Below are 26,905 nucleotides of genomic sequence, written 5' to 3' on the forward strand. Positions count from 1 at the left end.
AGGCCACGACAAGGCGTTAGGGGATACGTGCCGGGTTGTCATCGCCATCAAGCCTGCTAGCACCACAGAAAGATGAAATTGGAACTGTATTGACCTCGGGGAATCATTTTCGAGGTCTGAAAACTTGGAGACTCCGCAGTGGCGGTGGTATTTCGGGGGCATGAAGTTGCCCCGCTTCCTCTTCTACCACTGCGTAACCACGTTTATCCGCCCTTACAAGAAAACTGTTCCGGCCTGCACTAGGTGTGGCACTATCGGCCATGGGCCGCCAGAGTGCCCTCACCCCACTCCGACACAGTGTAACAAGTGTGGATCCCTTTCGCCCGAAGGCCTCACTGAACATGACTGCCACCCCAAGTGCCTTCTCTGCCACGGCGTCCGCGAAACTGGGGCCTGTGGCTGTGCTGCAAAATACAGGAAACCCAAGTCGCCCTCAACATCGTATCGAGGGCCCACCTCATCTTCGACACAACAGAACGAAGGCACCCGCCTGAAGCAGACTGCTCCTTCAGAACCGGCCCACACTGAAGCATTCCCACCGCTCTTTGAAGCGGCGGCGGCACCTCAGGTGAGCAGTTGGGCAGAAGTGTCTGCTTCTAAGCCTCTTTGTCCATCCGCTGTCAATCCTCCTTTACCTTAACTTGTCACCCTTAGCCAGCAGGTTGTGCAGCTTCAAAAGCAAAAAGAACTCCTAACAAAACAACTCGCACTCTTAGCTAAGCAATTAGCTCCCCAACGACAAGGCTCTGGAAAGCCCCTTGGTACTGCCGCCCCTGTCCAGGCGGCTACGCCGGAAACCTCGAAGCCTAGCCCTCATGCTACGCGCACTCTGAATAACCCTCCGGTTTCAGCAGCCAACGCACCTACTCTGGAAGGTCTGGTAGCTACTGCAGCACCTCAGGATCCCTTGCCGACTTACCCAATTTATCCCAGGGAGGAGGAGGATACAACTTTATTAAAAGAGATTTCGTAGGTTTCGAGCTGGCCGCTTGTCTGCGGCGACCTCTTGTGCCCATGCAATGACTGCTTTCTGCAGTTTTTCATCGGGAGACTGTACTAAGGTTTACCATGCTGTTTCGGAGGGAGCTGGCAGAAGCTCTCCGGGTGGGAAAGGCCCTCGCATTCCCAGACGATGTGACTTTGGTTTGCTATAGCGTTTTTTCGCTATTTTTACATGTTGAGTCAACCTGTCCACCTGTGAATATCGCTAAGCGGTGAGGAGTGGTTAGGCTGTTCGTTTGAATTCGGCGGAGGATAGTGGCCTGAGCTCTCGTGAGGTTGCTGTGTGGTATGGGATATAATCTCCTGTCATCTTTATACATATTCGTAAGTTCATTATAGGAGGTCACTGCCTCTCCTATCGGGGAGCCCGGTTCCAATGAAAGCGCGACCTGGTTTGCTAACCCTCGGGCCACTTTATGCGCTTCCTCGTTACCGGGGTTTCTGTGGTGATAGCGCCCAGGCGCGTCAAGTGTCCGCGTTATCTGGCGCTGTCGCCCGCAATTGTAAAGTGTCGTTTGTACGTGACGTCATTGGTCACATGAGTGTCTGCTATAAATGTATGCTGGTTGCATGGAATGAAGAATGGACGTTATCTCGCGCGCATCGGAAGCGGCTCAGTCCCTTTCTCAGCTCCTGCGGCCGGCCCGGACGCGCATGGCCTTTTGCTAGGGCGCAACACGACATGGTGTCATAAGTGGGATTCTTCTGATATTCGAGGGGCGTTGCACCAGCCTTCGTCAAGCGGCGCCATGTCAGAAGACAAAGAAGTCAAGCCAGTTCATAGCATGTTCGCGGTTCCAGCTCCGCCAGCGTTTGACTTCGACCGAACGTCCGAATGACCTTCCTGGATCCAACTATTCGACGACTACCGCTTTGCCTCTGGCTTAAATGAGCGAAGTGAAGAAGCACAAGTCCGGACTCTACTCTACACAATGGGCAGACAAGCGAGAGAGATCTTTTCGACCTTCACACTATCTGAACAACAGTAGAAGCAGTATGAAGTCGTCAGAAAAAAACTCGACGATCACTTCGTGGCCGCACGGAACCTCGTTTACAAGAGCGCATGTTTTCACCGACGGATACACCAACCAGGCGAGTCAGTCGACCAATTCATCATTGCGTTGCACACACTGGCGGACCGGTGCGACTACAAGGAAAAGGAACGCATGATCCGCGACCGGTTTGTAGTCGGCCTCAGTGATGCTAAGCTCTCGGAGTCTCTGCAAATGGATGCAAATCTTACACTGGCCAGCGCTTTGGCAAAAGCTCGCTTGAAGGAGACCGTCCAACGACAGCAGCAACAGCTGCGAGAAACCAGCGACGAACCTTCGGCAGCGCCAGCTAGCAACCTGGACGCGGTCAACAAACAACGGCAGCCCCGAAAGTATTCTTCAGGACAGCGTTCCGGCACCTCGTCGAGGACCAGTGCACCGGTCACGCAAGGTCAACGCACCAGACCACAGTCCTACCGACCTCTCACATCCAGTTGATGCCCCAACTGCGGTCAAGGAGAGCACCCGAGGACCTCCTGCCCGGCACGAGCTGCGAAATGCAACTACTGCGGTTGTTCCGAACATTTTGCAGTGGTGTGTCGGAAAAAGGCTGCAGGCGAGCGAAAGAAGGTACAGATTTCTTCTCTCCATATGGAAAAAGGGGCGTATTTCGTAGGCGCGGTAAATGGGGAGCACTCCAATTCTCGGTATGCTCAAGTTATCATTAACGGCACTCCGGTGTTCGCTAAACTTGACTCGGGTGCAGAAGTGTCCGTTGTACCCTCAACATTTCCGGGATTGCCTACCAAATTAGACAAGTGCGACATAACCTTAACAGGCCCTGCGAATGAGCCACTGCATGTTCTCGGAAAATTTCTTGCCACTATACAGTGGAGACAACGCATTGTCCGACAAACTGTGTACGTAGTCTCGCCTTTACGCTCGATACTTTTGGGTCTCCCAGCGCTCGAAGCCCTTGAGCTGATTAAGTTCGCTGACTCGGTCAGTAGCGCAAGAGCCATCGAAGCTTCCTACCCTCAGCTTTTCGGTAGTCTGGGAGCTATGAAAGGGGAATACAATATCAGACTGAAGCCGAACTCGGTACCCTTTGCTATTCCGGTTGCGCGTCTCATTGCCTTACCCCTGCGGGACCGAGTGAAGCAAGAGCTTGAGCGTATGAAGCGAGATGACGTAATCCGCAAAGTAGGCGAACCAACAGAATGATGCGCAGGTATTGTACCAGTACTCAAACCTTCTGGAGACGTTCGTTTTTGCGTTGACTTGACGCAACTAAATAAAAGTGTACTTCGCGAGCGCTATGTTATGCCAACGGTTGAAGATAGCCTTGGTCTGTTAAGTGGGGCATCGGTTTTTTCGAAGCTGGACGCTAATTCTGGATTTTATCAGATCAAGTTGTCGCCGGAAAGCCAATTGTTGACTACCTTCATTACGCCATTTGGGCGATACTGTTTTCAGAGGCTACCGTTTGGAATAACGTCAGCACCTGAGTTTTTTTTCAAAAGAAAATGTCGCAGATTCTGGAAGGAATCCCAGGCGTGGTAAACATGATAGATGATGTGCTCATTTATGGCTGCGACAAAGCTCAACATGATGAGCGTCTGCGTCTTACTTTAGACCGTCTCATGAGTGCTGGTGTTACGCTAAACAAAGAAATGTCTTGTTTTAGATTAACCGAGATAAAGTTTCTTGGTTGTGTTCTAAGTCGAGATGGAATCAGGCCGGACCCTGAAAAGGTCCGGACCATCAAAGAACTGCCGACGCCAAATAACGTGTCTGACGTTCGACGGCTGCTCGGTATGACTAATCATCTGGAAAGGTTCATACCAGATTTGGCTTCAAAAAACGGCGCCGTTACGTCACTTGCTTTTGAAGAGTTCTGAATGGACGTGGGGACCAGCCCAAGAGCAAGCGCTGTCATACGTTAAAGACGTTATCGGTTCGGCGCGAGTCATGGCTAACTATGATGCAAAGTACCCTACGATTCTTTCCGCTGATGCGTCATCATTCGGTTTGGGGGCGGTACTGATGCAAGTTCAACCAAACAACGAAAAACGACCCGTTGCCTTTGCATCGCGATCGTTGACGCCTGCAGAAACCAGATATTCCCAGATTGAAAAAGAAGCACTAGCAATGACGTGGGCGGCAGAACGATTCGAAGGGTACATCAAAGGTCTTGAAATTGTGTGTGAAACCGACCACAAACCTCTTGCAACCTTGCTGGTAAAATCTCCTTTAGATGTTTTACCACCTCGCATTCAGCATTTTCGCATGAGGCTGATGTGGTTCAGCTATGAAGTTGTGCATGTCCCGGGCAAGAGCTTAGTTACTGCAGATGTGTCGTCGAGGGCCCCGATTCGGGGAAAGGAAACTGATAATGCACTCTCTATTAGTGACGTCAGCAAGCACGTTTCAGGATGCTTGTCAAACGCGGTCGAGGCCAGCCTCTTAGAGAGAGTGAAAGCAGAACATGCCGCTGACGAAGTTTGTCAAGCACTCGTAAAATTAAGCCGGAAAGGGTGGCCGAAATTCTCATCTCTTTCGATGGTCTTGCGTCCACATTGGCAGGAAAGAGCCACGCTTACAGTTGCTGAAGGCGTGCTACTTAAAGGTATGAGGTTGGTCATTCCTCGAAAATTGCGCGCAGAGGTCTTGATACGCTTGCACGAGAGTCACCTGGGAATCGAAAAATGCAGAGCTCGGGCCAAAGAGTCGGTATGGTGGCCGGGGTTGAGTTATCAGCTGAAAACTTTGGTTACCGATTGCCGCGTATGCGCCGAGCACAGACTCCAAAAGCCAGAACCAATGATCCCGACAACCACTCCACAGCGTCCTTGGAAAAAACTAAGAGCTGATCTCTGCCATGTTCAAGGAAAATGGTATTTGGTAGTCGTAGATTATTTTTCTAGGTACCCAGAGTTTGCTTTGTTATCATCTACAACGAGTGCCACTGTCATTACGCACCTTAAAAGTTTCTTTGCAAGACATGGCATACCAGTAGTTATGTCTGATAACGGAGCGCAATTAGTGTCGCAGGAATACAAGTTGTTCGCTCGCAACTACGGGTTTCGCGCTGTGACGTCTAGCACAAGGTACCCCCAGGCAAACGGTGAAGTAGAGAGGATGGTCCAGACAATCAAAGGTCTCATTACAAAAGCGAAGGACCCATATCTTTCTCTCCTAGCGTACAGGGACACTCCAGGGCCACTTGGGAAAAGCCCTGCGGAACTTCTAGCGGGCAGGCGGCTACGCACAACGGTGTCTGTCCATCCCACAAGCCTTCTGCCTCAGACGGTGAACCTGAGAAAGTTCAGAAGCCATGATACGACCGCCCGACAGCGGCAGCGTGGGAACTTCAACCTTCGTCATAGGGCTACTTCGTTGCGAGCACTCGAACCGGGCGCGGAAGTCTGGGTAACGGACTGCAAAGCAAAAGCGCGAGTCTTGCGACTTGCTGAGCGGCCGAGGTCGTATGTGGTTAGAACTTCCACTGGTGTAGTTCTAGAAAGAAACAGGAAATCCTTGGTGCGCTTTGTTTCACAGCCAAAAGAAGGTGAGGATGAGGGAGATAGCGATGATTTTCCTCAGGCAGATGATAGTCGGGTAGAAACGGAACAGAATTCTAATCGCGTTACAGACAGCATGGCGCCCGACGATCTATCTAGCCCTTCCTTGCCGGGAACTGACCTTCCTGAATACCGAACGCGATTTGGTCGTCTTGTTCGACGGCCGGACCGCTACGGGTTCAGTAATTGACTGTATTGTTCTTGCGCATTTTTTGTTTCTGCAAAGTGTTCTTTCGCTGGCAGTGCTGCGAAGTTTGTTGCAACTGCCAGCGTAATGTTAAAGAAGGGGAGATGTGGTGATAGCGCCCAGGCGCGTCAAGTGTTCGCGTTATCTGGCGCTGTCGCCCGCAATTGTAAAGTGTCCTTGGACGTGACGTCATTGGTCACATGAGTGTCTGCTATATATGTATGCTGGTTGCATGGAATAAAGAATGGACGTTATCTCGCGCGCATCGGAAGCGGCTCAGTCCCTTTCTCTGCTCCTGCGGCCGGCCCGGACGCGCATGGCTTTTCGCTAGGGCGCAACACGACAGTTTCCCGAGTGAGCGGGCACCCAGACCAGATTGATTTTGGTTGATTTTGGTTCTATCATTCTGATTGAAGTTTCTCAGGACCTTGGCTGTATCGAGTCCCACACTTCTTACAAAGCTGAGAATAGCGCTCTTAGAGTCGCTAAGGACCATGTCGGTGGTTGGATGCATAATGGCCAGCGCTATGGCCATTTCTTTGGCGTCTTTGAATGATGCGGCTCTATTGGAAGCCACATTTACGAGTTTAAGTTCTCTGTCCACGGCACTCAGGTTGTATGTGTTGTGTCCCTAGTTCGCGGCATCGACGGAGACCGCGGTTCGGTCTTGCTTGTGCTTTTCACTTAGCCTATCTGCTCTGGCTTTTCTCCTGGCGTCCTGTCTGCCCGCCAGGGTGTTTTAGGGTATTGGTTTGATCTGTAGGTAATGTCTTATCGCGCGAGGTAATGGTTTTCTGCCTCCCGTGGTGTGTATGGGCTGAATTTTCAGTTTATGCAGGATATATAGTCCCGTCATCGTGTCTCAAAGCTGTGTTATTTGTGCTGTTTTGTGTGTTTTGTGTCCCAGGAAACAACACATCACTAGCAAGGGGGATCGCCTTATGCGCGTCGAAGCGTCGATCAGTGAACTCATTAATAACTTCTCTGTCCAACGCATGGTAGTAGAGGTCGCTAAAGCCATTCAAGCATGCGCAATTACTCAGTTTCAACCCAAAGAATCGCGTTCTCGCTTCTCTTCGATATGCAGTACGGGTTGAGCTCCGCGACGTCGTTATAAGGTGGCTGTCGCCATTTTACCGTCAGACTATTCGGGCTCCATACCCCTCCCTGCCTCTGAAGGTGCTGAGAAAGACATGGAGGGTGAAATATGAAACCTAGGATATTCATGATGGCTACCAACCGTACATTTCTTTCAAGTTTGTTGTCAAAATTTGAGGTCATACAGTGGAACTCCAGAAGGTTTCAGAACAGGCACCACTACATGCCTTCTTGTGCATAACACGTATACAGCGATACAGGTCGACCTCGGTCTTGATCTCCCATATGACTACTGCATGATTTCAGATATGTCTCAACGGAAAGCTTAACCAATAATTCACATAATAAACGTGTATTGTTGCCGTCACCTTGCGGGAGCCTCCTTTACGAATATGGTTCATAGGGCGCTGCGCACGGCACACCGTCAACCCCTGGTGATTGTCGGGGACTTCAATGCCCCGAGTCCTCACTGGCGTTACCGCTATGAGAAGGCCCGGGGAATAGAACTCAAACAGCTCATTTCCTCGCATAGCCTCACGCTGCTTACCGATCTAGCACAGCCCCCACGTTCTGGCGATTCGGTCACACGCGACACATGCCCCGAACTCTCTGACTCGAAACATTCGCGATGCTACATGGGAAATTTTGGGCGAGACTTTGGGAAGTGACCCCTTTTCGCTTCGCATTTTCTTCACACCGTGGCAGAAAATGCGCCATTACTGGGGCCTGGCCCGTCTCACAGACTGGAATAAATTTAGAATGCAGTCATTTCCTATGATGTCCAGCTCTGGCGTATGCGCAGCGTGGGCGTCCTACGTCCTTCATATGTTGCGGGCAAACACTCGCACCCTCAACATCTATAATTTGACTCCTGCAATCGACCCACACCTCTTACATCTCTAGAACGCTCGCCGCGGGCTTATAAAGCACTGGAAACGTAACAAACTCAATCGAATACTTCGTGGTGGCTTTGAGGCACTCACTGCCTAGGCTGCGGCATGCTGTGCGCAGCTTGCCGATTCAAATTGGGCTGACACCTACACGAAGGCGGTGAACCAGATGAGCTCTATAGGCACCTGGTTGCTATTTCCTAGCCTTCTTAATCCCCCCAGCACTCGGGCAGAAACACAGCGCCAGCTTAGCCGTGCTCTGCATGCCTATCATGGCACTACATATTAACTCGCTTAAGAATTGTGCGACCGAATTATCTGTCGTACGACCGATGCCATAGGCCCGGAATACACGTATTCTGGCACCTCTAATACCAAGCTACATGCACTATAGACGCCTTCCGCTTTATGGGCTGCACTGGCGAAAATTCGACAGGCCACGGCCCTTGAGCGGGACGGCATCATCACGTCACTTCTGGCTAACCTTTCCGACGAGGCACACCGTTCGCTACTCCACCTGATAAATTCGATAAGGGATGGCTCCCCGCTGCCATCAAAATGGACATCATTACTACCCAAATCAGGCATACCGGTCAGCATCGAGGTATTGAGACCAATCTCACTAACCTCCTGCGGGGGAAAGCTCATGGAAACCGTGGTTCGTAAATGCCTTTCTGCCTGGAGACCAGGGGCACCTTTGCTGACACGATGTTTGGCTTTCGCCCACATCTCTCGGCACAGGACATTCTGCTTCAGCTTCAACACGACATCATAGAACCGACCACTATGCGCTGTAACGATAAAGCCGTGCTCGCACTCAATCTTAGAGGAGCGTTTGATAACGACAAACAAAGTAGTATTCTTTCTAGCCTCTGTACCACAAACTCTGGCCAGAGGACTTTCAATTACATTAGAGCCTTTCTATCTCATCGCGCCACTTTCATCCGCCTCGATTCTATCAAACATGGCCTTTGCCTATTAGGCACCCAAGGTTCTGTCCTGTCACCCCTACTCTTTAACCTGGCCATGAAAAACCACCCCTCCTTTCTGAGCGAGGTCGCGGGAAGACACTACGCATCATATGCCGATGACATTACAATTTAGACCTACACCGGCTTCCCAGCACAAATCGAAGAGCGCCTACAAAAGGCTACCCTTCTGCTGAACTCATGCGCTGATTGATTTATGTGGCCTAGAAATCTCTCCAGCTAAATCTGCTATTCTCTAGGCATCCGACCTACCTCCACCCCAGGTTTTGCTTCCGTCTGGCCCCGTACAATCAGTCGAGAAAATTTGAGTTCTTGGGCTCCACATCACTTCATCTTTGGATCCCAAGGACACAATAACAGACCTCCGACGCGCCAGCGAACAGGTGAGCCGTATGATATGGCGAGTATCTACCGAGCACGACGGCCTCCGTGGGACCCAGTCAATGTGGTTGACCCATGTCTTTGTGACCAGTCGCGCCTTGTACGCCTCACCTTACCTTCGGCTGCGTCGTCACTACGACCAACAGGTAGACGTCCTCCTTCGTTCAATATAAAAACGTGCACTCGACCTTACCATTGCCACCTCCTACAGCCGATTCGCGGCCCTGGGGGTACATAACTCCTATGCAGAGCTGCTGGAAGCATCGTGCTAGCCAAATAACCGGCTGTCGCAGACGCCCTCAGAGCGACATCTGATACACAGGCTCGGCATCAAAGCGATCTCCAATGAAGACACTCCGACGCCCATACCGAAACTTTAGCAGCAAAAATTATGGGTGGAACCACTACTCCGCAACATGAACCCCGAGCTGCATCCCAGCCACAGGCTAGCATGTTCCGCGGCCCTTCAGGCGCGACACACTGACCACCCTGGCGTTTTCTAAGTAGACGTCTCGTTCTTGTCCCCCCCCCCCCCCCCACTCAGGTCACTTCAAGGCCGCCGTGATCACAGAGGGAAAACAGGTCGATGGCCCCTCTCCTTTAGAGCCAACACTGTGACGCAAGCTGAGGTGGTTGCCATTGCTTCGTCCGCCTCGCATCACACCTCACGCATCATCCTGATAGGCTCGCACTCGGCCTTTTCCCAATACCTTCAGGGTTCCATCGTCCCGCTGGCTGCTCACCTACTTCGGACAGCCTCTTGGCGCTTCAACCCTCACCCCATTCGAATAGTATAGACCCCAGGTCACTCGGGCCTGCCCGGCAATGAGGTAGCGAACGCCGCTGCCCACGCTTCTCTCATCCAGCCGTTGCCCCTTCATGTCCCGAGTAGGAATCTGGCAATACGAATCTGACGCACTTTCGCAAAATTATTGCCTATTAGCGGGCTTCGCGCCGCCTGTACCCGGACCCCGCAAGTGGTCTGGAGAAAGCGGACAAGCGAATACTATGCCGCCTCCAGACGAATACCTATCCCAGTCCGGTGGTCGCCAGACATTTTTTGCCGAATACCAGTGGCACCTGCTCGACCTGCCAGGTCCTGGCCGACACCTACTACGTCGTCGCTTCGTGCCCTACTAACCCCTTTCCTTTTTCACCCCATTTCCCCATTCCAACTAGAAAAGTTTGGGAGGAGTACCTGCTCGGCTGCTCGACGTTGGCTGCTGAACACTCCTTGGTGAGGCGCACTCGAGTTGCGGCAACTCCTTTGGCATCCCAGAATAGGGTCCTTCCACTCAATCAGGCAATATGCAGCAACTCTCTCGTACATTTTCTCTATTATTGTGTTTTTACCACCACCGTGGCGGTGGTAAGTTATCTGCTGATTCATGATGCGCGGGCGGTCGAGGTGACGAGCTTCTTCGGCGTGCTGAAGATAGAGAGTGGCTTCGAGTTTTTCTTCGTCAGCGACGTTAGGCAGCATTGTGTCGAGCGTCGTTGCCAGGTTCCTTCCGCACACCAACTTGTACAGTTACATATGCATCGTCTCCTGCACGGCCGTGTTGTATGCGAAAGTCACGTACAAAAGGGTGGCATTGCACGTCTTGTTTTCGACGTCGACGCACATGGCCAGAATGCCGGTGATTGTCTTGTTTACCAACACGGTGAGATTTCTTGTCTGTGGGTGGTAGGCGGTGGTGCGGCGGGGCTTGTCTGGCTATATCACTTGAGTCAAATGAGCAGTAAAGGCTGTACCTCTATCGGTGATGACAACCTCTGGGGTGCCATGACGAAGAATGGTGTTCTCAATGAACAACTTGGCTACCTCTACGGCACTACCTTCGGGTAGCGTATTTGTTTCGGCGTTAGCGGGTGAGGTAAATAGTAGCTACAACGATTAATTTCTTTCCTGAATACGGTGCCAGAAACGACCCTAGTAGGTCCATCCCAATTTGTTGGAATGATCGGCAAGGTGGTTCGATCGGCTGAAGAAAGCTGCAGGCCTTATCAGCGGTGTCTTGCGTCGCTGACAGTCTCGCCATGTCCTCACGTAATGAGCGACGTCGGCGGTAAGGTGCCGCCAGTAGTATATTTTGTATCCTCGCGAGCGTGCGGGAAACACCAAAGTGTCTTGCCATTGGATGATCGTGCAGGGCCTGGAGGAGTTCTGGCCACAGAGCTTAGGATACCACAAGATGGTACTTGGCTCGAAGCGTAGAGAAGTTCTTCTTTTTGAAGAAGGCCGTTTCGCAGCGAAAACGACGTAAGTGCCCGTTTCAATACCGTCGGAACAATGGAGGTCCTACCCACGAGGTATTCGATTAGGCTCCTAAGTTCTGGGTCAGCCCACTGGAATTCAGCGAAGTCATCGCTAGTTATTGTTCCCAAGAAACAGTCGTCATTCAGGTCTCTTGGCGGTGGTGGGTCGACGGGGGCTTGTGACAGGCAGTCGGCGTCGGAGTGTTTTCTACCGGACTTTTAAATGACGGTAATGTCGTATTCTTGTATGTGTATCTTGCCAATACTTGGCTACGGCGCAGAAACCTGGAGACTTACAAAGAGGGTTCCGCTTAAGGTGAGGACGACGCAGCGAGCAATGGAAAGGAAAATGGTAGGTGTAACCTTAAGAGACAAGAAGAGAGCAGAGTGGATTAGGGAACAAAAGGGGGTTAAGGATATCATAGCTGAAATCAAGAAGAGGAAATGGACATGGGCCGGGCATGAAGCGCGTAGACAGGATAACCGCTGAACATTAAGAGCAACTGAGTGGATTCAAAGATAAGGCAAGCGAGTTAAGGGGAGACAAAAACTTAGGTGGGCAGATGAGATTAAGAAGCTTGCGGGTATAAATTAGCAGCAGCAAGCACAGGACCGGGTTAACTGGCGGAACATGGGAGAGGCCTTTGTCCTGCAGTGGACGTAGTCAGGCTGATAATGAATGTCGTATTCCTGAAGTCTCAGGCGCCATCGGGAAAGGCGACCTGAAGGGTCCTTCAAGTTAGATTGCCAAGAGAAGGTGTGGTGGTCGCTCACAACTTTGAAGGGCCTGCAGTAGAAGTAAGGACGAAACTTTGACGTCACCCAGATGACAGCAAGACACTCCTTTTTTGTTGTGGAATAATTGTTTTCTGCCTTGGATAGTAACCAGCTAGCGTAAGTAATATTCTTTTCCAGTCCATAAGTTCTCTGCACAAGGACGGTCACGAGTCTTTCACTCCTTGCGTCAGTGTGCACTTCTGTTTAGGTGTTTTCGTCAAAATGCGCGAGTATTGGAGGCATCTGCAGGCGTCGTTTTAGTTCCCCAAATGCTTTCTGCTGTGGGGTGTCCTGCTTGAACTCGACGTCAGTGCTCGTAAGGTTGTGAGTGGTTCGGCCATGCGGGTGTAGTTTTTGACGAATCGCCAGTAATAGGGGCACAGGCCGAAAAATCGATGCACGACCTCCTTGTCGGCGTGCGGCGAAAATGCAGTGATGGCGGCTGTCTTCTGTGGATCAGGTCTTACTGCGGACTTGGTTATCACGGTGCCCAACAGCAAAAATGCCTCGTACGCACTTTTCTGGCTTCAGGGTGAGTCCGGAAGTATTAATGGCTTGAAGAACAGCCTTCAAGGTGCCAAAGATGCTCGCCGAAGCTTAAGGAAAACACGACAACGTCGTCCAAGTAAACGAAACAAGTGTGCCACTTCAATCCTGCAAGCACTACGTCCACCACGCGTTGAAAAGTCGCAGGTGCCTAGCAAAGACCGAAGGGCAGGACTTTGAGCTCGAAAATGCCACCTGGTGTTATTTACGCAGTCTTTTCTCGGTCTCTCACGTCTTCATCGATCTGCCAATAGCCTGTCTTGAAGTCTATCGATGAACTGTATTTGGCACTGTGGAGTTCAACAAGGGTGTCGTCTATTCGGGGGAGAGAGTATACGTCATTCTTCGTTATCTTGTTGAGTCGGTGATAGTCAACGAAGAAACGTAGTGTTTTATCCCTTTTCTTCACTAACACCACCACCACCGGTAACGCCCAAGGAATCTTTGAAAGCTTGATAATGTCGGCGCGGAGCATTTCGTCGACTTGTTTCTTTATGGCCTCACGTTCTCGCGTCGAAATTTTGTATGGACTCTGACGTAGTAGCCTGACATTTTCTTCAATTACGATTCGATGTTTCGCGACAGGGGTCTCTCAAATTCTTGGTGACTAAGAAAAGCAGTTCTTGTATTTCAGGAGCAGGTATTCCAGCTGCTCTTGTTTAGGCATTGGAAGGCTCGAATAAACGTAAATGCAGGTTGAAGGGTTTCAGTTGTCGAAGTAGATTCGACGGAATCGGTGACGGTTTAAGCGTTGCTGGCTTCATGTACCTCTTCGATGTAGGCAACCATCATTTCTTTGCTCACGTGCTACTGATTGCTGAAGTTTGTGAGCATCAATCTTGCATTTCCTTCTTGCAGCTCGGCTATTCCTCTTGCGACGCAAATTTCTCTGTTGATCAAGAGGTGCTGGTCGCCCTCAACGACGCCTTGCATGTCTGTCGAGTCGAGTATCGATGGAAATACTGACGCTCGAGTGAGGAGGAATAGTGACTTGGTCTTCCAGCACATTCAGGGTGGGCCTTCCTGGCGACGTGTGCGGTGGCAGTACTATTTCTGTGGATAGGGTTAGGGACTTCGTTCTCAGGTCGATGACGGCACCATCAAGGCTTAAGAAGTCCTTATCAAGGATGATATATCTTGAGTGTTGCTGCAGTTCGACGAAGCTTACAAGGATAAGTCCTACGGTTAATGGTGACTCCGGCTGTGCAGGTTCTTGCTGGCGTAACTAGGTGGCCTTCCGCTTTACAGATTTCGGGACCTTCCCAAGTTGTCCAACTCTAACTTCGCAGAGAATGTTCGGCTGATGACGGAATAGGCAGCTCTGGTGTCGACGAGAGCTGTGACGCTGTAGCCGTCGATGAGGACGTCGAGGTCGCTAGTTTGTCTCCTCGTGTTGCAGTTGGATTGTGGCATCGGATCTCGGCTACGACGATTTGTACCGCATCTTCGACGTTGCATCATCAAGTCGTCTTGTGGCCCTGAAGTTTTCATGTCAGGGCAACGTTCATGTTGCGGCGAGTTCTTGAGAAGTTCGTCGCGACGTCGTCATCGTCGGTGGAAGATTTTGGCAGTTCGTCGTACAGCAACCACACCTGCAGTGGTTGCTGCCTTTAGTTTCCCGGTAGGGGCTAGGAGACCGGCCCCGGGTTGGGCCAATGTACGGCCGGCGGTAAGGCGGGTTGTAGGAACCAGGTGACGGCGAACGAGAAAATCCTCGGGGTGTTCACTGCAGTGCTGCAAAGTAGTCGGCGATGACGCAGGACCTTTCTCCCTGCTGTGGACGCGACGCATCTACGGCAGAACCACGCAGTTCCATCTGGCGGTACTGGCAGCGGCGGTAGCTATGGCCAGCTTCTCCGCAGTGGTAGCAAAAAGGTCGGTGGTCGCGGGCACGCCACTCGTCGGTTTTCCTCGGATCTTTGCGCTGACCGGTGGATGGATGATATGGTGTCGGTGGCGGCGGTGGCTGGCGGCGAAACGGCGATAGTGCAGCCGCTTGACGTGGGCGTGAAGGAGGAGCGTAGCGTTGGGTTGCAGCAGCGTAGCTAATCGCTTGCGTCTTAGGCTGTGGAGCTTCGGGCATTCCAAACGATTGCCGAACTTCTTCACGCACAATTTTCGCGATTGAATTAACTTGAGGCACCGGCGAAGGTAATCGCTTGCGCAGCTCTTCCCTCACAATCGCTCGGATCGTCTCGTGCAAAACGTCGTTGCTGAGGGAATGAGCCTCGGAGTAGTGTACTGCTGAAGAGCGGTGATCATACTGCCTTGTGCGCATTTCCAGAGCCTTCACGATTGTGGTAACCTCAGTGAGGAATTCTTCGACCATCTTTGGTGGGTTTCGCACATGCCTTGCGAACAACTCTTCTTAAACAACTCGCATAAGAAATCGGACCTTCTTGTCCTCGGCCATGGCGATGCCAGCGTGGCGGAACAACCGGGTTATCTCCTAGGAGAAGATAATGAAGTTCTCGTTGGAGAGTTGCGCACGCGTCTCCAAGATAGTCGCAGCACGCTCCTTGCTGACAAAGCTCGTGATCGTGCGGAGGAACGTCGTCCGAAAGACATCCCAGCTTCATAGCGTGGACTCCCGGATCTATAACAACGTCTTTGCGGCGTATTCTATAGGTAGAAGTATACGTGGCGTAGTTTTGTTTTTCGGCGTCCCAGCTATTAAAAGAGGCGACTTGGTCGTATGTCTCGAGTCACATTTCCTGTTCATTTGGTGCTTCATGGAAGCTCGGTGGCTCTTGGGGTGATTGCATCACAATAGCCGCAGGCAGTAGTGCAGCGGTAGTCATCGTTAAAGCAGTTGTCGTCATGGAGGACGTGCGAGTCTTGTTGGGTAAATGCCCATACTACGGCTGTAGAACCCTGTGGTTGATTCGCTGGTCGTGGTTGGCGTTGGCGTCTTCTCTACGACGTCGACTTAATTTATGGTTGGAGAGGGGCGTGTGGCACATGGATCAGGAACCACCTCCACCGGATGTCACAGGGTCAGGACAACGACGAAGGGAGCAGTCAGGAGGTCGGAGATTAGACTGTTTATTCAGCCGAACTTGTGGCCACGAAAAAAGAAACTGAGATTAAAGTGACACACTAACACTGATATCGGCGAACTGAGCATTGGTTGTCGACCAGTTGACAAGCAGCGAAGCGTGTCGGCATTTATACACTTGACATCGAACATTCTGGTGATATCGCTAGCGGTGACGTAGATTCCAGAATATTCTGAACTGCTCACAACGGGGGCGCAATCTCAACGAAATGAACTACGGCAGCCCTGAAGATTCTCGAACACTGTAGGCTCAGTTTGTGCTGAGAATCGCGTACAGCGTAACGGGGTGATAGGAAAACTTGAGAAAGAAGCGTGGCAATATGATGAGTGGGGCGAAGCGTCCATCCGCCCGGTGCGTGCTGTTGTGTGATAAAAGTCGACAGACGCATGGACGAACGAATGCATTAACGGATGAGCAGATGGATGGACGATTCGCCCCAATAATCATTCACTCAGTGCATATCTTATGATTTTGTTTATTTATCCTTCGCGCGCCGAACAGCGTTTTGCTCCTCGTTGAGAATTCCTACTGAACGTGTCTTATCTATAGGGGAGACCAGTTGTGGTGTGAGCACGGCTGTACAGCATGCGTGCCAGCCTAAGAAGCGAAGAACGCTTCTAAGAAGCAATAAAACCACGTTGTGGCGCAGCTGTAATTACATTAGGGCGTTGTTATTACATTACATTACATTAATCCTCGAAACAGTGCTACATCGAAAAGCAGCGCTATAGTTAAATGAGAAGAAGAATTCATTCAAGCGAGTGTAAAAAGTAATCCATGAACGTAAAACGCGGCACTCTTCCGACCTCGCTTGTGGATCCGGCTGCAATTATTCTTTCTTCCTCGCCAGCCGCAAACTTAAAATATAGTTTCGAGCAGATGTGAATCTCTTGCAGAGGCATCACAATTTCAACTGTTGTAATATGGGTGGTGCCAATCTACAACAAAGTAAATCCCATTTGGAAATTAAACGCTTCAGCATTGACTTTGCCTCGCGGCATCTTTGACCTGACATTTCCTAACGAACACAAAGTTATATAGAAGCGCACAACCTTTTTTGTCTCGCCACAGAGAAGCTTTGGCAACAACGTGACAGGCTCTTCAACCGAAAGAAAAAGCGCCGCGGTGCGGAGAAAAGAGCGGGCAACGCCCACCTCCGGAAATACTCTTTCCGTGCGATTGGGATGGCCGGAGAGAAACCCGCCGCGCGCCCGCCATCTCGGAAGCCTTGACCGGAACATAGAGTTTCCTAAAATTAACTATAGGTGGCACTGGCATTGTGACCGTCCAGCGACCATGAGAATTGTGGGTATGTCATGGATTTGCTTAGTCGTCGTGCTTGGAGGTAGCGAACACCCTCGTGCCTTCGTTTATTGCTGTGTATTGGTTTTGTTTCGAAAGGAAGACCAAACCGCTTTTCACGTCTTGACCTGGTTTGAAGTAGTAGGCCTAAAAGGTGAAGGTAGTGAAACGTAACTCTTGAACATACGCCGATTTTTGTTTCGTGACAAAGTAGCTTCAATCCAGGCGAGAGCAGAACAAACGCAAAGTACGAGGACTGTCATATTGTCACAATGCAGAAACAGCAGCAGTCGAATCCAGGGAACTCACTTTAATTGTATTAGAATACTGGTAAACTGATCAGAAGAGAACTTCGTCTTCTTCACTCGCTGCGCGTGTTCTTCGTTGTTCTCTTCGGGCTGCATATTCAATGTGGCATTTGCCCCCCTCTAGAGAGCAGCGTCCCGATGCTCTTCTACAAAAGACGGTGTAGTAGATGTATGATGTAAATCAGTCCGAAAAGTAGGGCTTCATTCGCACAACGTGCACGATTTCTGGTTTTTGCTGGCGAGTTGTCGAGGGGTTGTCAGGAACGACCACGTCATTAACGTCGCTCAGGCGTTGTAAAACTGTGTAGGGGCCAAAATACTTCTTCAGCAATTTTTCAGACAGCCCCCGGCGGCGGATAGGACTCCATACCCAGACTTTGTCGCCGGCCCGATAGACGACATGTCGGTGTCGCAGATTATAACGTTGGGCGTCATAATTTTGCTGCTGGGTGATTCGGACGCGCGCAAGCTGCCTCGCTTCTTCTGCTCGTTGGATAAAAGATGCAGCGTCCAAATCGATGTCATTGCATTCGTGCAGTAACATGGCGTCAAGCATCGTCGTCACTTCCCGGCCATGAAGGAGACTGAACGGCGTTCTTCGTGTAGTTTCTTGCTGCGCTGTATTATAGGCGAACGTGATGTACGGTAGAATGTCGTCCCAGTTCTTGTGATCCACGTCAACGTACATACTCAACATGTCGGCAATAGTCTTGTTGAGGCGTTCTGTTAAGCCGTTGGTTTGTGGATGATAGGAAGTGGTTTTCCGATGGGCGGTTCCACTGAGCTCAAGCACTGTCTTCAGGAGCGCGGCCGTGAAAGCGGCACCTCGATCCGTTATTATGATTGTTGGAGCACCGTGCCTCAGGACGATATTTTTTACGAAGAATCGTGCGGTTTCAACGGCGGTGCCACTTGACAAAGCTTTTGTTTCGGCGTAGCGCGTAAGATAATCAGTGGCGACTATTACCCACTTGTTGCCAGCATGGGAAGTCGGATATGGTCCAAGGAGATCCATTCCAATTTGGGCAAAAGGTACCGTGGGCACTTGAATTGGTTGTAATAGCCCGGCTGGTTTTAACGGTGGCGATTTTCGTCGTTGGCAATCGAGGCACGTGCGCACGTAATGCTTCACAATAGCTGGAAGTCTTGGCCAGTAGTATTTCTGTTGGATTCTGGCCAATGTGCGTGTGTATCCGAGATGACCAGACGTTGGCTCATCGTGGCAAGCACAAAGTATCTCCTCACGAAGTGACGTCGGAACGACAAGTGGGTGGGTGCTTCCTCTGGGAGAAAAGTTCTTCTTATAGAGAACACCACTAAGTAAGCAGAATGACGGCAGGCTCCTTGCAAATCTTCTAGGGACGGTTGTTGTCCGGCCATTCAAAAATTCAATAAGAGGAAGCAACTCACTGTCTTCTTTCTGCTTGCACGAAATCGTAGTGGTGTCAACGACTCCTACAAACGCCATGCTGTCATCTTCTGTGTCATCGTCGCGCTTTATCGGTGACCTTGATAAGCAATCGGCGTCGGCGTGCTGCCGTCCGGACTTATACACGACCGTCATATCAAACTCTTGGAGGCGTAAGCTCCACCGTGCGAGCCGACCAGACGGTTCTTTCAAGTTGGTCAGCCAGCAGAGGGAATGATGGTCACTGACTACGTGGAAGGAACGACCATAGAGGTACGGACGAAACTTCATAACCGCCCATACGACAGCAAGACACTCTTTTTCCGTTGTGGAGTAGTTGGACTCGGCGCGGGAAAGCGTCCTACTAGCATATGCGATCACACGCTCGGCTGAGTCTTGCCACTGGACGAGTACAGTGCCTAAACCCACGTTGCTGGCATCTGTATGGACCATGGTAGGAGCATCCTCATCAAAGTGAGCAAGCACAGGCGGAGTCTGCAGGCGTTGTCGGAGATCGTCAAATGCCACCTGTTGATCGTCGCCCCATGTGAACGAAACGTCTTCTCTTGTGAGTCGTGTTAACGGCGAGGCTATGTGGGAGAAATTGGCAATAAACCTTCGGTAGTATGCGCATAGGCCAAGGAAACGCCTGACTGCTTTCTTGTCTTTTGGTACCGGAAATTTTCTGATGGCCGTAATCTTATCAGGATCAGGTCGAACACCTTCATGGCTCACCACATGGCCTAAAAATTGAAGCTCCTTGAAACCGAAATGACACTTCTCGGGTTTCAGTGTCAGGCCGGCAGACCTTATTGCCCTGAATACCGATAGCAGCCTGCTCAGGTGTTCCTCAAATGTTTTTGAAAAAACAATGACGTCGTCCAGATAGACCAGACATGTCTGCCACTTAAGGCCTGACAGAATGGTATCCATCAGTCTCTGAAATGTTGCGGGGGCTGAGCACAATCCGAATGGCAAGACTTTAAATTCATAAAGCCCGTCAGGCGTTACAAAAGCCGTTTTTTCTCTATCTCGCTCGTCGACCTCAATTTGCCAATACCCACTTTTGAGGTCCATTGACGAAAAGTAGCGTGCATACCTCAGCCTGTCGAGTGAATCATCGATGCGCGGTAATGGGTACACGTCCTTCTTTGTCACACGGTTCAGCTTGCGGTAGTCGACACAAAATCGCAAGCTTCCGTTTTTCTTTTTAACCAGCACTACCGGCGATGCCCAAGGACTTCTTGACGGCTGGATGACGTCATCATCGAGCATTTTCTACACTTGTTCTTGGATTGCTTCACGCTCTTTCGGTGCTACGCGGTATGGGTTCTGTCGTATTGGCCTTGCCGTCTCCTCCGTTATTATCCGATGCTTCGTCAGTGGCGTTTGACTGACCCTCAAGGTCGATGAAAAACAGTCTTTGAACTGGTGAAGAAGATCTACTAGACGCTGTCTCTGCGCTGGTGACAAATCCGAGCTTACGTCAATAGGTGGTGGGGCTGACGTGGCTTGCGGCTCGTCCTGTTGTACTACACAACACTCGCGGATTTCAGTGATCTCGTCGAAGTAGGCAACTGTAGTGCCCTGTGTAATGTGTCGTCGCTCGTTGGTAAAATTCGTTAACAGAACCTCTGCTTCACCGCACACAACGTTGACGATACTTCTGGCAATTGCAACACCGCGAGAGAGTAGGAGCGTCAATACTTGTTCAGCGATTCCTTCTCCAGTATTCTGTTCACTGCACGTGACTGAAACAAGGCGGCACGATAACGGAGGTACGGTCACATCGTCAATGACTCGTAGGGATTTTCGGTGTAGCACTGCGCTTTGATCCGCTGAAAAGGTCAGTACACCGTCCGGAATATTGATGATGGCACCATATTCACGCAAGAAATCCATCCCTAAGATTGCCTGTTTGCAACACTCAGAAAGGATAACAAAAGTTGCGACGAAGGATGCATCCCCTATCTTCATTCTTGCGGTGCACTTTCCGGTAGGTGTGAGTAGCTGCCCTCCAGCTCCTCTAATCTGCGGTCCTGTCCATTCCATTCTAACCTTCCTGAGCGTGTCTGCCAGACTCTCACTCATTATTGAGAAGTCCGCGCCAGTGTCGACCAATGCCATGACGTCTTGTCCGTCAATCGTAATTGCAACTTCGGCAGTAACAACCCCATCTTTCGTCGATTCATTGAAAATGTGTCTCTCTTCGCTCGGCAGTAATGGGGGATTTTCAGCACTTCGACGATTCGCAACCTTCCCCCCTGAGGTCGCTGCTTTTAGTTTCCCCGGAGTGGACTAGGAGATCTCCCTCTTGGCATGTCAGTGGTGCTCCGTCTAGAGGATGGAGAATAACGCCCAGGAGAGGGTGAGCGTGACCGAAACCCAGGAGGAACATCCCGCGGGGTCATGACACTCGTGTCGACGTCAGATGTTCCGTTGAAATGGCGCCAAGGAACCGTAGAAGGAAACCCTTGGTACCCTGCGGCGCGATACGGGCAATACCGAACGATGTGGCCTGCTTCCCCACAGTGAAAGCACAGGGGCCTATGATCAGGGGTACGCCAGATGTCAGTTTTTCGAAGTGGTGGCCGCCTCAGCATCGAAGCTTCTCTGTAGTACCAAGGTGCTGTCGGCGGATGTTGATGGTGGTACTGATGTGGTGTCGGCACGTTCGCTGGCTGTCGGCGGACTACGTCTGCATAGCTTGCCCTGGGAGTGCTCGTGTTCGGCTCAGGAAGTGAGAGCGCTTGCCTGATCTCCTGGCGTACAACTTCCGTTACTGAGGCGATCGCGCAGTCATTCGGTTTGGCGACAAGTTTTTTGACCTCTTCTTGTACGATTTCTCGTATTAGTTGGCGCAAAGAACCTTCGTGTTGTTGCTGCGGTAAAGGCTGCCACGCTGATCGGTGCACTGTGGGTTGGGCGGTCATACTGGCGATAACGTAGATGCAGTGCGCGTTCGATAGATGTCGCCTCCTTGGAGAATTCATCCACACTTGTAGGCGGGTTTCGTACGAGGCCAGCGAACAGCTGCTCCTTAACGCCCCGCATGAGGTGGCTAACCTTTTTGGCTTCGGGCATATTAGGATCTGCTCGACGAAATAGCCGCGCCATGTCCTCAACAAACATCGTAACGGATTCATTTGGTTTCTGAATCCGTGACTCGAGGAGACGCTGTGCAATTTCTCGTCTTTCAGTGCTCGCGAACGTGTCGAGAAACTTCTGCCGGAACTCGTCCCAAGACGACCACACGCGATTCGTGAACCACGTTCGGGCTCCGTCTTGAAGCGGAAAATAAACGTAGCCCAATTTCTGTGTGGTGCTCCAACCGTTAACATTCGCTGTGTGCTCGAATTCCTCGAGCCAGTCATGTGCATCCTCATATGCGTTTCCGTGGAAGTCAACCGGAAGTCGAGGGTTCAAAACAGTCACCTGTGTCGTGCTTGGGCTGGACATGTTGGGGCCAGTGCTTCCAGGTGCCGTCATGCTTTCTGGCACAGTCACGCTTTCCCGCAATGGACCAAACTCCGGGCTGAGGCCTAACAGGCGCCGGCTGCTGCGGTGAACGGGGGTGTCGATGCGCGGAAGTCTTTCTTGACCAGATGCGGGGCTGTTGTCAGGCGTCCCGAACATGTACCCAGCGCCTCCACCAGTGTCACAATGCAGAAACAGCAGCAGTCGAATCCAGGGAACTCACTTTAATTGTATTAGAATACTGGTAAACTGATCAGAAGAGAACCTCGTCTTCTTCACTCGCTGCGCGTGTTCTTCGTTGTTCTCTTCGTGCTGCATTTTCAATGTGGCAATATTATGTCATGCCCATAATTCCCACGCTCACTGAAGCGTTATGCGTTGCAGCTCCGGTAGACACTAGCGCCAGAGTTCCCTCTAGTGTATATTTAGAAAACTCTATGTACCAGAGAAATGTACACTGGCAGCGCTGGTGCACACACCGGTATTCACCGGACAAAGCGTGAGCACAAGAAGCTTACCGAGCAAGCTCCTAAAATTCCCTCATGCCAAGTGCGAGCATGGTTGTCGAAACCATGGTGAAAGACATTGTTAGTTGTTGTTAAAGGGCCACTCACCAGGCCCTATACAAAATGTTCGTTTAACTTTGGAAGTTGTTCAATGTCCGATGAGGAACATTTTGTCACAAAAATGTTTTCGATCACAAAAATGATTTCCAAAAAACTGTTTTTCGAAGTGAATCTAAACGAGGATGAGAGGAGGCAAGCTCGAAACCCTTGCCGGTCCTCCGTGTTGCCCATGCAAGCAAAATTTCTTCCGGATCCTCTCCGGCATCCGGCCAAGAGGTCACGTGCGCATGACGTGTCCGAACAAGCCCAACTCCCGTGCACGCGAGTGGTGTTTTTTTTTAATGCGAAGCATTTCTTAGCGAATTTCGGCGACTTTGAGCGTGTCCGTCCGTCCGTCCGTCCGTCCATCCGTCCATCCATCCATCCATCCATCCATCCGTCCATCCGTCCGTCCGTCCATCCATCCATCCATCCATCCATCCATCCATCCATCCATCCATCCATCCATCCATCCATCCATCAATCCATCCATCCATCCATCCATCCATCCACCCATCCACCCATCCACCCATCCACCCATCCACCCATCCACCCACCCATCCATCCATCCACCCACCCATCCATCCATCCATCCATCCATCCATCCATCCATCCATCCATCCATCCATCCATCCATCCATCCATCCATCCATCCATCTATCCATCCATCCATCCATCCATCCATCCATCCATCCATCCATCCACCAATGGACAATGGCAAATACCAATGGACGAAGCAGACAAATAAATGACCGCCTTTTCTATGCCGGACAGTCTTTACGAGTTTAACGTAATGCCATTCGGCCTATGTAATGCTCCAGCCACATTTGAAAGGATGATCGACACTGTACTTCGTGGCCTCAAGTGGAAAACTTGTCTATGCTACCTCGATGATATCATCGTGTTTTCTTCCACTTTTGCTGATCATCTGCAACGCCTAGATCAAGTGCTCACATGTCTCTCCAATGCTGGACTTCAACTAAACACAAACAAGTGCCATTTCGGCAACACAGCTATAAAAGTTCTAGGACATCTCGTTAGTAAAGCTGACATCCAGCCCGATTCGGACAAAATTCCCGCAGTCCTCAACTTTCCGCGACCCTTTCGTTCCAAAAAACTGCGCAGTTTCCTTGGACTCGCATCGTACTTTTGCCGCTTTATTCGCAACTTTGCCACTATTGCCGCTCCTCTCCACAAGCTTCTTGCTAGTACCGGTTCCTTCGATTGGAATGATCAATGCGAAGCCTCATTTCAAGAACTCAAGCAGGCACTGACATCCCCGCTGGTGCTTTGTTATTTCGATGACAAGGCACCTACGATATTACACACCGACGCCAGTGGACAAGGAATCGGTGCCGTACTCCTCCAGCGCGACCATGCCTTTCGCGAGAAAGTTGTCGCGTATGCAAGCTGCACTCTGACCTCTGCAGAGAAGAGGTACTCGATAACCGAACAAGAGTGCTTGGCTGTTATCTGATCCATCCAAAATTTCGTCCGTATCTACATGGTCGGCATTTTACTGTTGTGACAGACCACCATGCTCTTTGCTGGTTGTCCACAATCAAAAACTTGTTGGGACGACTTGGCCGCTGGATCCTCTGATTACAGTCATATGACTTTGACGTCATCTACAAGACTGGAAGACAACACCAAGGTGCCGACGCTTTGTCACGATGCCCTTTGCCGCCGTCTTCGGCGCACGTCACATCCCCTTGTCAAATCGGCTATACGGAGGACGCCTCGTCGATATCATCCATTTATTCGCTACCTTCATCCACCCGTCTGTCAGTACTTACCACTCACCAGTGAGCCGATTCTTATTGCACTGACATCATCGGTCGGCTTACCGGCGCTCCATCTTCCCCCAATGCCAGGCCCCGGAAACAACTCCGACTATTCAGACTGGAGGACGATGTGCTATATCAATACATTTTCCCCCCGGAAGGCCACCGATGGGTTCCCGTCGTACCACGCGCACTACGCACTGAAGTTCTGCGCGCTTCCCACGACGACCCGACGTCAGGACACTTGGGTTACTAGACACTTGGGTTACTACAAAACATACGAGCGCATCCGCAGTCGGTTCTTCTGGCCAGGTCTTTCCACGACGGTAGCTAAATATATTGCCTCGTGCGCACTTTGCCAACACCGCAAGCGGCCCACTACTGCTCCAGTCGGGACCCTACAACCACTTCCTTGTCCATCAGAGCCGTTCTCTGTCGTCGGAATTGACCTCTTCGGGCCCCTCCCAACTACATCAGATGGCGAGAGATGGATCATCACTGCGGTTGATCACTTGACCCGGTTCGCTGAGACGGCCTCGATCACTTCAGGAACTGCTTCGGAAGTAGCAACTTTCTTCTTGAATGCTATTTACCTACGTCACGGAGCCCCTAGTGTTCTTTTGAGCGACCGGGGCAAGGCATTTCTTTCAAGCACGGTCAGTGAAGTTCTTCAAGCATCAAAAACAGTTCATAAAACAACATCCAGCTATCACCCACAAACCAATGGCTTAACGGAAAGATTTCATCGTACGCTGTGTGACATGCTGTTCATGTATATCCGACCGGACCATCGCAATTGGGATGCCATACTTCCCTTTGTCACGTATGCATATAATACGTCAGTTCAGTGAACCACAGGCTATTCTCCATTTTTCCTAGTATACGGACGCCAACCGACATCACCACTCGACGTTTCATTCTTTTCTGGCCGCGTCAACTCTTCACCATTTGTTTGCGACCAGTTTCCATCCCGTGTTGCTCAATGCCATCGTCTTGCCCGAGTAAACCCTGAAGCTAGCCAAGAACATCGCAAACATCGTTACGATGCCACTCACCGCGTCGTTCTCTACCGCCCTGGCGACGATGTACTTCTGTGGACTCCTGCGATAACGACTGGCTTATGCCAGAAGCTTGAATCACGCTATCTTGGCCCCTACAAAGTTGTCGAACAGACCTCACCGGTGAACTACCGTGTCACGCCTGTTCAGGCCCCCAGTGACCAACGCTGCCATGGGACAGAGATTGTGCACGTTTCGCGTCTCAAGCCCTATCGTATGCGTCCCACAGCGTAAATCGCGGCCAGGCTGGCCGCTTCCGTCGACGGGGGAAATTAGTGTAAGAAGTCATTGGACGTCATCTTCCTCATCTGTCAATAGCCATCATCAGTCTTCGTTCCGTTCCTCTTCATCATCGGTGCCATCTTGCTGTTGCTTGAATGAAGGGTCAGCTGAACCGTCGTATTTCAATATATCTATCGATCTATCTAGCCGCCTAGGACTTTATCTCTCCTGGCCGTTTCGATAATGGTATTGATACCAAACTTGGTATGGCAAAACATGGCCATATGAAGAACATATTTGACTAGTCATAACATGAAATAATTACATGTATGTCATGATTGTCATGACTTACATTTCACGGTTCTACAGCACTTGCGGTGGATTTGTTCGCGTGCCACGTTGAAAAACTGGTATGGCATGACATGATTGCATGGGGGACACAAACGACAGACCCTAACATGAAAATCATGATATGCGTATCATGTAACAACATGACTACATGCCACGCTCATGATGCGCTCGCGGCCGTTTCGCTAGATTCACTTATACCAAACTCGGTATAACGTGACGCGAACGGACGACATGGGTTAATGACACATCCAAACATCATAATCACGGCATGCATGTCATGTAACATGACTCCACGCTACACTAATGATGCGCTCGCAGCCATTCGTTAGCTTCACAGATGCGAAATTTGGTATTACGTGACGTCAATGGATGACTAAGTACGTGACTGGTGCATGCATGATAATCATGAGATGCGTCTCATGTGAGAACATGACTACATGCCACAGTCAAGGCCCCAATACATTTTGACGTGACGTGGTGCGCGTGCTCACCGGCGTTCATTTGGTTGCGCCACGCCAGGCACCGGTCTTGATATATACTCGCAGGCACGTGCCGCGCTGCGTTGCTTTGACGCATGCTCGTTCCAGCGCGCCCGGGTTCCCTCCCTCACAAAAAAAAATTGCCCG

General features: G+C 50.9%; 1 protein-coding gene and 1 pseudogene across 1 annotated transcript in view; one reads left to right on the forward strand and one right to left on the reverse strand.

The window, feature by feature from the left end:
- LOC142771526 (uncharacterized) overlaps positions 1–26,905 on the reverse strand; it is a 38,234-nt gene that overhangs the window by 5,709 nt on the left and 5,620 nt on the right. The window lies entirely within an intron of this gene.
- LOC142772175 (uncharacterized) lies at positions 1,451–10,263 on the forward strand (annotated as a pseudogene).

The sequence above is a fragment of the Rhipicephalus microplus genome, chromosome 9 (assembly GCF_043290135.1).
Source record: "Rhipicephalus microplus isolate Deutch F79 chromosome 9, USDA_Rmic, whole genome shotgun sequence".
NCBI lineage: Eukaryota > Metazoa > Arthropoda > Arachnida > Ixodida > Ixodidae > Rhipicephalus > Rhipicephalus microplus.